Source organism: Bos javanicus, chromosome 3 (genome assembly GCF_032452875.1).
Source record: "Bos javanicus breed banteng chromosome 3, ARS-OSU_banteng_1.0, whole genome shotgun sequence".
Lineage (NCBI taxonomy): Eukaryota > Metazoa > Chordata > Mammalia > Artiodactyla > Bovidae > Bos > Bos javanicus.
In genome coordinates, this window is record NC_083870.1 from 36,089,668 (window position 1) to 36,102,408 (window position 12,741).

Sequence of the window (12,741 nt, forward strand, 5' to 3'; positions counted from 1 at the left end):
CAACCTTTCCATAGCAAATGAAGAAGTGCTAAGCCAGAGAGACTTGGAGGCAAGTTTCCCTTGGCAGAGCACACCTGTGGGTTGTCCCCAGTGGTGGAGGCAGGTTGGCTCAGAACAGCAGGGAAACCCATTCCTTCTAGAGAGCAGAAAAGGCCAGTTCCAAGGTAATAGCGTCTGGTTGATGTCACCAGCACACTGCGCTTAGAAATACAAAATCTCCCCTATTTCATTATAGTATGGTGGGTTACCCTAGTCCTGACTCCCACTGCTTGAAGGGCTGATTCCTTTGGATATCTCTTCAACATGTTATCATTGATGGGACTTTAGACCTTGTATCTTATCATCACCACTCTTACCACTACCAATCATGATAAGAACTCCCTCTTTATTTATTAGTTTGGAGAAGGAAATGGCAACCCACTCCAATACTCTTGCCTTGAAAATCCCATGGACGGAGGAGCTTGGTGCATGGGAATAACCCTTATAAATCATTAAAATATTGTCTTCCATCAAGTAATTGAAGTAAAATATATTGATAATCAGTCTTTAGGTGCCTTGCTTTGTTCTATTTAATTTGACAACTGTACAGAAGAGTGATAAACCGTCGCCCCAGACACCAGCATCTCTGGGTTCCCATCCCATCCTCACCACACAGGGGCTCAGCCAATCAGTATAATAAGAGCAGGTACTTGATCGGAGGTTGTGGGACTCAACTGAGACTGTACATATAAAGTGTGATTGTGTCTGGCTTGCACTGAACCATTTTTATCACTGTCATTATGGTGGTCACTGTCAGATGGATTTGCTGTCAAATTTGGGTAGTTGCTATATGAATCTTTGAATTCCTTCAGTGTAAATCAGGCTCACTTATTGGATTAAGGGGTAAAACTACAGATTCTCAATTAGACAGTCTTTCTAGGAATGATGTTAAATCATCTGGTATCAGAGAGAGTAGAAGTTTTAGCAGTTGCACCTGGGTTCAAACCCCAGCACCACCAGTGACTTTCTGGGCACCAATTTCATCTTCTGTAATAAAGGGATAATTATAAGTGTCTGAGAGAGTTGAAGGATAAATCATAACATATGAAGAAAAAGATGCCAGTAAAGAGCCTGGCACACGGTAGGTACTCAAGAAATGTTGATCCCCTTCCCCTGATGAATTGTAAAATGCTTAGGGACCAGATTATGGACTGGAAGCTTTCATTTTAAATACTAAAGCTCATGTTTTCTTACACATAATCACATTTTGAGCATTCAAATTACAGATGGAATAAAAAGGTGTGTGTTCAGGAAGATTAATATTCAAACCCACAAACAACCTCAGAAGTTGAATTTAACAGCTCTACATTATTTTGACTAGGAAAATAGGATTATCACCCATCTCATAATCATTTAGACTTAGTCCATTAGTCACTTCATTTTTCACTGAAACTAGTTTTCTGGGATTGGTTGAGCTCTGATTAGAAATGTTATGCTCTAGCGTCTGGCAGACTTTAAAAAGTATCTTATTGTAAGTAATGAACCAGTCCCTAAAAAAGGTCAAACGGAATCCTTTCTCAAGTTAGGTGCCATCAGTTAGACAGTATTCAGGGAAATAGTGACAGAAAAATAACTCTTGAAGCACTCTAGACTGGCTCTGTCAGGAAGTTCCAGAATTTCTAGGCGCAGTACAACCACAGTGACCCAGACATTGAGAGACTGCAGAGCAGAAACAGAATGAACACAAATCACTCCTCGCCCTGTCTGCTAATGGACACTGGGGTGCATGTTGAGCCCGGGGGTGGGGGGTAAACCCCAGAATAGTGGACCCCCATCTGCTGGCACAGTCCTGGCCCCCTCTCCAGCTGAGCAAGCCTGGGGAAAGCACACAGAGCCCCTGAATCACAGTCTCTGAGAATGAAGGGGTTAACCAGTTGAAAACCATTATTTCTATCTAAGCTCCATGGTTTTATGAAGTTATTCTGAACCACAGAAGAAACAAACGACTTCACCAACGTATAGAGGTTTTAGAATATGCTAGTACTAACTAGGATAGTCAAATCTCTTTTCAGCTGTACTCAAAATTCTTTGCACAATCATTTCGTGGCTGTAAGTGGCACAGGGGCAGATCTTTGGGTCTGCTGTATGCACCATGGTACCCTTAGTACCCATCCACTGGCACATGCCAGAAGCCGGGGAATGTTCGTGGAGTGAACAGGTCCCCAGCACTCCTGCGTGGGGACCTGTGGGCAGGCACTGGCCCTAGGTTCTGTGGCTGAAATGCTAAATGTGCTCTGACTTTGACTCTAGCAGTTGAGTTCTGTGTGGATGGTTGCAACTGAACCTCAGAAACCACAGCTCCTTGAGGGGGCACTGGAGACTGGCCAGCTCTTGGCTGCTGTCATGACACCACCACCTTTCTCTCCTGAATTAACTGCTTGGGCATGTGTGCTGTGGACATCACACCACCTGGGCTGCTCCAACAGTACTCTGCAGTTGTTACTGCTCTGTGCCCACAGGAAGCAGAATGCACACGATCTGCATTTAGTACGTTTTCCTTCTGCTGATGATAAAAAAAAGTAAGCATCCCTACATTTGGGATCTGCAGCTCCTGGAATCTTTTCAGACTTCGTCTCACTGAATCTGGCGCAGCACAACCCTGAAAGGCAGGTAGGGCAACCTTCATCTATGAAATGAAAGTGCACGGGAACTTCCAATTTCTCAGAATCCCTAAGGCCTTTCTCCAGAGGAGCTTCTATCTACACTGTGGGCATTTGCTGACGTCCTAGGTCAAGAGGCAGCACAACTGGGCCAAAATCCTCATACTTCTTGCTGTCAGCACATACTGACGTGTTTGAAATGTGTCAATAAATCTAATAATGTCTCAAAGTCTGATCAGCAAATGCGTTTGGATTTTCTAGTGATTTGAATGTCCTTGCCTCCATGAGGGTAAATTTTTTGTTTTTTTCCCAATGATCATTTAGGTTTTGTCTCCTCATTTGAATATTTTTAAAAATCTCATCTCATTTAATTCTGAGAATTCAAAGGTTGGTAACACTGCATCTTTGAATCATGAAAACTCTTGTTCTGGTTGAATAACTCTTCTAAACAAGAGCTAGAACTAGTTTTTAAAGCAATTTGACCTATTTTAATAGCCTAATCAACCTTTTTGTCTAAGAAACAGCACAGATTAATGGTCAAGGCCTCAGCTTTAAAACTGGACTGTCGGGCTCCACCACATACTGGCTGAATGACCCTGGGCAAGCTGCTTACACTGCTTGTTCCTCAGCTTCTCTTTAGTTAAGATGGGGTGATGAAGCACCTTATTTCAGACATGAGGCTTAAATGCAGCAACATGTATAAACAGAGCTTTCATATATTTGCATTTTGGCCATTTAATATACAAAAATAAACATTGCAGGCTAAATTCAGATGTGAAAAAAAAACCTCTTGTATGTATGTATATTTGCCTTTGAAAGAATCATCTTAAGGTAACGTTTCACATTAGCAGTCCTTTAAAATTGATGACCACAAATCAAACACAGCACATGGTATATGAGTTGTCTACATCCATGTAACAAATGAATCCAACCCTTATCTATGGAGGCCAACAAACACCTATTTTTCCCACATTTTCTGGGGGCCAGGAATCAGGGAGGGAATATATTAGTAGGGGTCTCTGGCTCATAATCTCCCATAAGCCCTCGAAACAGTCACCCAGGGCTGCAGTCATCTCACAGCTCAAGTGGGGGACAGTCAGCTTTCAAGCTCAGTCACGTGGGCCTCTCTACATGACTGACTGACAAGATGGCAGCTGGCTTTTCCCAAAATTGCACCATCCAAGAGGGAGAGAGCAAGAGCACTCAAGGTGTAAGTTAGCCTCTTCATACTTAATCTCAGAAGTGACAGCCCATCACCTTGATCTATTCTATTCCTTAGAAAGTGAGCTACTAAACCACCTCACATTCAAGGGGAAGGAAGGGATTATAAGCAGCCTGAACACCTGGACAACTCGATCACTGGGGACCATCTTAGCAACTGGGTAAACTGAAGATCTTTTAAGCCAAGTAGGAGGTTCGCCTGAAGAGCATAGGTTACTTTTGGTGAAATTTAGTTGATTAAAATTTAGTTCTTTGTTTAAAAAAAAAATTAAAAAAAAGATTCCTGTTGATTCCCTAAGTCCATTATTTGTTGTGTTCCAGACTGCAGAGGATATAGGCGACAATAAGAGGAATGACTCCTCAGAGGTGCTCATTTTCTGTCCTTTCTCTTTTAGGAAATGCCTTTCCTTGGAGTCTGTGCTGGGAAAGGATGAGAGAAGGAGGAGTGTTTTCAGACACATAGGAAGTGGAATCAATCCCACAGTAACAGGAACGTGAAAGCAGCAGCCCAGTATGCCGTGGAAATATAGCTGCTGAAATTTTAAAATTATAATATCTCCAAGTGTCGGGCAAATCCTCCGTTCATTCAGGAAATATACATTGAGCTCCTTTGATGTATTCCACCATTCAAAGGCTTTGAGGATACAACAAAAAACCTGCCAGGTCCTACGCCTGAGAAGCTTACCTGCTTGCAGATGATGACAAGCAATAAAGAGATACATGGAATTAGGTACTGAGAGGTGTTATTGAAGAAGGAAAAAAGCAAAATAAGTGTTATTCTTCATAGGGTGGTCAAGGAAATTAGTTTTGAACAAAAACCAAATTTAAGTGAGAGAAGAAAAAAAGGTGTGAATATCTATGTGCTTAGAGTTCGTAGAATAGTAAGGTCCAGTATTCTTGTGGACATAATCCCACAGACAGAGGAGCCTGACAGGCTACAGTCCATGGAGTGGCAAAGAGTCAGACATGACTGAGTATGCAAACAAGGTGCAGTGGGGTTGCAGAGAGTTATAAGGAAAAGAGTAATAGGAGATCATGTCAGAGACCTTCTTGGGGCAGACTGGGTTGGTCTTGAGGGCCCAGTAATAAGGGAGGTGAGAGCCATTGGAGGGCTTTATACTGGGCAATGACATGATCCCATGTATATTTCAGAAGCTCACAGAGGATGCTATAGCTTGAGACAGAGCTAAACCTGGGAAATTAACACTCTGCCATTCCTCCATTAGACTTCCCTGGTGGCTCAGTGAAAAATAATCTGCCTGCCAAAGAAGGAGATGCAGGTTCGATCCCCAGATTGGGAAGATCCCCTGGAGAAGGAATAGGCAACCTTACTCCGGTATTTTTGCCTAGGAAGTTCCGTGAACAGAGGAGCTTTGTGGGCTACAGTCCATGGGGTCGCAAAAGACTTAGACATGACTTAGCAACTCAACAACAAATTCCTCCATTCAGTTCAGTTCAGTCGCTCAGTCATGTCCGACTCCTTGAGACCCCATGAATAGCAGCACGCCAGGCCTCCCTGTCCATCACCAACTCCCGGAGTTCATTGAGACTCACGTCCATTGAGTCAGTGATGCCATCCAGCCATCTCATCCTCTGTCGTCCCCTTCTCCTCCTGCCCCCAATCCCTCCCAGCATCAGGATCTTTTCCAATGAGTCAACTCTTCGCATGAGGTGGCCAAAGTATTGGAGTTTCAGCCTCAGCATCAGTCCTTCCAATGAACACCCAGGACTGGTTTCCTTTAGGATGGACTGGCTGGATCTCCTTGCAGTCCAAGGGACTCTCAAGACTCTTCTCCAACACCCCAGTTCAAAAGCATGAATTCTTCCGCACTCAGCTTTCTTCTCAGTCCAACTCTCACATCCATACATGACCACTGGAAAAACCATAGACTTGACTAGACGGACCTTTGTTGCCAAGGGCTGCTGTAAAAACAATACTACACACCATGCAGCTTACACAGTAGGAGTTTCTTGTCTTTACAGTTCTAGAGGCAGAAATCCAAGATCAAAGTGTGATCAGAGCCATGTTCCCTCAGAAGGCCCCAGAGAAGCATCTGTTCCAGGGCTCTCCCAGAGTTTAATAGTAGTTCTTTGGTTTGGGACATGAATTTCCATATGCTACTCTCCCTGTGAGTGTCCAAATTTCCCTTTTATAAAGATACCTGTCATAGTGGGTTAGGGTCCCAACCTTCTGCAGTATGACCTCAACTAAATTACCTATGCAAGGATCCTATTTCCAAATAAGGTCAGAGTTTGAGGTATTGGGAGGTTAGAACTACAACATATGAATTTTGGAAGGAGACAATTTAACCCCTAACAACTTTCTTCCTTATATTATCAGATTCCTAAAAAATAAACAGATTCAGCAGAGACTGGAAGGGAGAGGATGCAGCATGGGAAGAAAAAGTGAGCCCTCCATGGATTGTAGCCTGCCAGGCTCCTCGGTCCATGGAATTCTCCAGGCAAGAATAGTGGAGTGGGTTGCCATTCCCTTCTCCAGGGGATCATCCCAAGCCAGGGATCAAACCCAGGACTCCTGGGTTGCAGGCAGATTCTTTACCATCTGAGCCACCAGGGAAGCCCAAAGTGAACCAAAGGGAGGCCAAAACCACACCTCTCAAACCTGTTCAGATTCTGCACTGCTCAGGTTCAAGGGGTACAAACCAGACAAACTTTGGTAGACGTGAAAGTAGTTGCCACTAGAAACAATACCGCTTCTACCCATGTGTTCTTTAGCTTCTCAGGCCATCAGTCCCAAGTGAATGACCCCTTTTCTCTTCTCACTCTGCGTGTCAGGATCACACATTACCTTGCCAAGGAGAGGAAAGCTCTTAAGAAGCTTTTGTGTGATGAGCTCATCAGGAACAAGCAGCCTATTTACATGAACGAGTGAAGTGCTTCTGAATCCTGTGCAAATTAGACCTGAATATATGAAGAAGGGAGGGAAAGCATGCTGAGGTTTTGTCGAGAGGTGGGAAAGTGCCCTCAGCAGTTATTACACTTAATGTTGAGATATTGTTGCCTGGACACTTTGAAGGTGAAAATTTACATTAATAATATGTGTTGAAATGAATCTACATTAGTGTGGAAAAGTTATTTTCTTTATTTTTCTTCATGCTGGTTTACTGATACTACTCAATTTATTTTGCATTTTCCTTAAAACATTGCACAGAGTCTGCTTTTTGAGATCCTGCCTTAAAGATGACATTAAGTAGCTATCCAGGAGGACCATGAAGCAAATAGGGAATCAACCTTGGAATGATGCCTTTGCTTGCTGCCCCACTGTCTGAAGCCACTGAATAGAAAGACTCTAGTGAAAACCTGATATACTCTCTTGGGACTTCTTAGCACAGCCCAAAATACAATTAAAGTTTTGCAAAAAGCCAAACTTGAACTTGTGATCACATAGCAAGTTATTTTTAAAACAGCAGTTTCAAAGTCCTTAAGATGTTAAAAAGTACATGCATTTTTTTTCTTACAGTTCTATAATACAATGAGTTGGGAGATGAAAGAGCACAGGAGAATAAGGCAAAGCAGGTTGAGTCTTGGCTCCTTTCACCAACAAGAGACTCTGAGTGGAATCTCTCTCTCTCTGGAGCTCAGTTTTCTCTTCTGTAGGAGGAAGGCATCAAATTTAATGATATCTGTGCCTACTTCCAGTTTTAGCATTCTCTCATTATGTGCCAAGACATTTGACAAGTATTTTGCCAGGAGACCAAATCTGTAAATGGGTCAGAGAAGTGAAGCTTGAACAAAATTGGGGTGTACAACTTTGAGTGGGAGAAGACTTAAATCAGTCTCTTTTTAATAGCCCTATTGCTTCTACCATACACCAAGTCAACCAAGTCAACCTTATCTCACCGAGATTATTGTAAGAGCCCAGCCCCCAGCTGCAATGCCTCCTCCTATTTTTGCCTTTATCCAATTCTGATCATATCACTTCATTTCTGTTTTCAAATTTTAACAGCTCCCATTCATTCAATCCATGTATTGAGTACTGACCTATGTGCATGGGTGTTGTAGGTATGTGGTGGTAAAACACCACAACGCTCAGTTCTGGTGGAGCCTAACTTTTTATTGGCAAGAACAGGGAGACAGATGAATACAAATGAAAATTTCAGTAAGTGATAAATACAGCAAAGAAAATCAGAGCAGAGGAAGGAGATAGAGAAAGTGTTACTTTAGACATGGTCGCCACGGAAGGCCCCTCTGGAGAATATCTGAACACAGACCTGAAGAAGCGAGGGAGGGAGCCATGTGAATATCAGGGCAATGCATGGCAGGCAGCAAGAAGAGCCAGTGCAGAATCCTGGGGTGGGATGTGCTTTGTTTGGCAGGTGGATCTGTTTATAGAGTAAAGTGAGCTAAGGGAAAGGTGAGCAGATGATGAGAGAGAAAGCTAATCTTGAACCAGATCACCTAGGACCTTGTGGATAATGGAAAGAACTTTAGATTTTATTTTTTCAAAAATCCATTGAAGAGATTTGAGCAGCAAAGTGGCATTCTGAAGAGTCATTCTGGCTTATTGGTGGAAGTTTTACTAAAGAGACAAAAGTAGATGCAGAGAGACCAGAGAGATCATAAAAGCATGATCGTATAACCCAGATTAGAAACAATGGTAGCTCATACTGGGATGATGCCACAGGATGTGTAAGAAAGTACTGAGATCTTGGATATATTTTGAAGTCACTGCTAGCCTTATTTACAGTGTGAATGTGGAATGATGAGAAAAACAGAATCATTAGGACTGATGTCAACATTTTGGTTTAAATGGTGTCATGCAAGTGCATGGTGTCATGCATACATGGTGAAGGGTGAGCAGATGCTTTGGGAAGGGAGATGAGAAGTCAACTGCTCACTTGTAGATACATAAAGTCTAAAATGCCTGCTCACCATCTAAGCATAGATACCAGGTAAGAAGTTGGGTATGAGTCTGTGGTTTGAGAAGTTACGGGAGGATAAAAATATTTGGAAATGAGCAGCATATTTGAAGTCATTGGACTTAATAAGATCATCTTAGCAAACGAATGTAGGAGAAGCAAGTCAATGACTGAGCCCTGGGACACTCCAGCATTTACAGGTAGGGTAGAAAAGACACCAGCACTGGAGATACGTCACAGGAGCCATTCATAGGCTTTTTCCACAACTACTCACGTACCTGCATCTGCACCAACATCCTTCTCTTTTGGTATTACATGAACCATCCCTGCTCCTGTTCAAAGCCCACCAATTCACTTATGCATAGAATCCCATTCCTCTCCTGTCCTCAAAGACATCACTCCAGTGATTCTCTCTCTCCATTCAGAAAATTCAGGTTTTATTTCTTTATCAGACCCTTCCCATCAAGATATAAATTTCTTAAAAAAAAAATAAAGCTCCTTTACACGCCATATCTCCCTTTAGCTACTGTCTGTTTTATGTCTCCTCTAAAGCAACGTTCCTCAAAACAGTTAAAGTTGCTACCATTAATTCTTTTTCCAGTGTCTCTTAAACCTACTCCAATCTGATCTTTGACCTCAAGACTCCCCCAAAACTTCCTCTAAAATCTTCCACGTTACTAGGAAACCAAACCCAACAATACATTAAAAGGATCACATGCCATGATCAGGGGGGATTTATCTTAGGGCTGTAAGGATATTTAACATCTGCAAATCAGTGTGATATGCCACATTAACAAATTGAATAAAAATGAAATGATCATTTCAACAGATGCAGAAAAAACTTTTGGTAAAATTCATCATCCATTTCTGATAAAAACTCCAGAAAGTGGGCATGGAGAGAGCCTACTTCAATGTAATAAAGGCCATATATGACAAACCCACGGCTAACATCATATTCAGTGGTGAAAGCATATCCTCTTAAGATCAGGAACAAGACAAGAATGTCCATTCTCACCACATTTATTCAACACAGTTTTGGAAGTCATAGCTACAGCAATAAGAGAAGAAAAAATATATGAATCCAAATTGAAAAATGAGTAAAACTGTCACTGTTTGCAGGTAACATGATACTATACATAGAAAATCCTGAAGATGCCACCAGAAAGCTGGTAGAGCTCATTAATGAATTTGATAAAGTTGCAGGCTGCAAAATTAATACTCAAATCTCTTGCATACTATACACTAAACCAACCTAAAGGACCTTATAGAACTAACATTAAAAAAAAAATGTCCTTTTCATCATAGGAGACTGGAATGCAAAAGTAGGAAATCAAGAGATAACTGGAGTAACAGGCAAGTTTGGCCTTAGAGTACAAAATGAAGCAGAACAATGGCTATGACAGTTTTACCAAGAGAATGCACTGGGAATAGCAAACACCCTCTTCCAACAACATAAGAGACAACTCTACACATGGACATCACCACATGGTTGATACGGAAATCAGACTGATTATATTCTTTGCAGCCAAAGATGGAGAAGCTCTATACAATCAGCAAAAACAAGACTGGGTTTTTGATCTGACTGTGGCTCATATCATGAACTCCTTATTGCAAAATTCGGACTTAAATTGAAGAAAGTAGGGAAAACCACTAGACCATTCAGGGTATGATCTAAATCAAATCCCTTACGATTGTACAATGGAAATGACAAACAGATTCAAGGGATTAGATCTTGATCCTATTCAAGGGATAGACAGAGTGCCTGAAGAACTATGGACAGAGGTTCATAACACTGTATGGGAGGCAGTGATCAAAACTATCCCCAAGAAAGATAAATGTAAAAAGGCAAAATGGTCATCTGAGGAGGCCTTCAAATAGATGAGAAAAGAAATTAAGCAAAAGGCAAAGGACAAAAGGAATATACACCCATCTGAACACAGAGTTCCAAAGAAGAGCATGGAGAGAGAAAGTCTTAAGTGAACAACGTAAAGAAATAGAGGGAAACAAAAGAATGGGAAAGACCAGAGATCCCGTCCAGAAAATTAAAGGTACCAAGGGAACATTTTATGAAAAGATGAGCAGAATAAAGGACATAAATGTCAAGGTCCTAACAGAAGCAGAAGCTATTAAGAAGAGGAGCAAGAATACACAGAACTGTACAAAAATGTCTAATGAAATTGGAAAACCATGATGGTATGGTCACCCACCTAGAACCAGACATCCTGTAGTGTGAAGGCAAGTGGGCCTTAGAAAGCATTACTATGAGAAAAGCTAGTGGAGGTGATGGAATTCCAGCTAAGCTATTTCAAATCCTAAAAGATGATGGGCTGAAAATGCTGCATTCATTATGCCAGCAAATTTGGAAAACTTTTCATTTCAATCCCAAAGAAGGGCAATGCAAAGAATTTTAAACTATTGCACAATTGCACTCATTTCACATGCTAGCAAGGTAATGCTCAAAATCCTTCAAGTGAGGCTTCAACAATACGTGAACCAAGAACTTCCAGATGTACAAGCTGGATTTAGAAAAGGCAGACATACTAGAGATCAAATTGCCAACACCCATTGGATCATAGAAAGAGCAAGGGAGTTCCAGAAAAACATTGACTTCTGCCTCATTGACTACATTAAAGTCTTTGTATGGATCATAACAAACTGTGGAAAATTCTTCAAGAGAGAGGAATACCAGACCACCTTACCTGCCTCCTGCGAAACCTATATGTAGGTCAAGAAGCAACTGTTACAATGAGACATGGAACAACGGACTGGTTCTAAATAGGGAAAGGAGTACGTCCACCCCAAGGCTGTATACTGTCACCCTGCTTATTTAACTTACATGCAGAGTATATTATGTGAAATGCCAAGCTAGATGACTAACAAGCTGAAATCAAGACTGCCAAGAGAAATAGCAATAACCTCAGATATGCAGATGACACCACCCTTATGGCAGAAAGTGAAGAAGAACTAAAGAGCCTCTTGGTGAAAGTGAAAGAGGAGAATGAAAAAGTTGGCTTAAAGCTCAACACTCATAAAACTTAAGATCATGGCATCTGGTCCCATCACTTCATGGCAAACAGATGGGAAAACAATGGAAACAGTGACAAACTTTTATTTTATTTTATTTTATTAACTCCAAAATCACTGCAGATAGTGACTGCAGCCATGAAATTAAAAGACGTTAGCTCCTTGGAAGAAAAACTATGACAAACCTAGCCAGAGTATTAAAAAACAGAGAGTAAAATACCTAGGAATATACCTACTAAGGAAGCAAAAGACCTGTACTCCAACAACTATGCCACTGATGAAAGAAATCTGATATGAAACAAATGGCAAGATATGCCATATTCTTAGATTGGAAGACTACTGTCAAAATGACTATACTACCCAAGGAAATCTATAAATTCAATGCAATCTCTGTCGAGTTAACAGTGGCATTTTTCACAGAACTAGAACAAAAAAAAATTTTAATTTGTATAGAAACACAAATGACCCTGAAATATCCAAAGCAATCTGAGAAAGAAAAATGGAGCTGGAGGAATCAGGCTCCCTGACTTCAGATTATACTACAAAGCTACAGTCATCAAAGTGGTATGGTACTGGCACAAAAACAGAAATACAGATCAGTGGAACAGAAAGCCCAGAAATAAGCCTGCACATATGTTCAATTACTCTATGACAAAAGGAGCAACAATACACAACGGAGAAAAAGCAGTCTCTTCAATAAATAGTGCTGAGATAACTGAACAGCTACTTGTAAAAACAAACAAACAACAAAAAAATGAAATTGGAACACTCCTTGGCACCATACACAAAATTAAACTCAAAATGGAATTCAGATCTAAATATAAGACTGGATACTGTAAAACTCTTAAAAGAAACAAGCAAAACACTCTTTGACATAAATTGCCAGCAACATCTTTTTCAGTTATCTCCTGGAATAATGGAAATAAAAACAAAAGTAAATAGGACCTAATTTAAATTTTAAAATAAAATGTTTCACA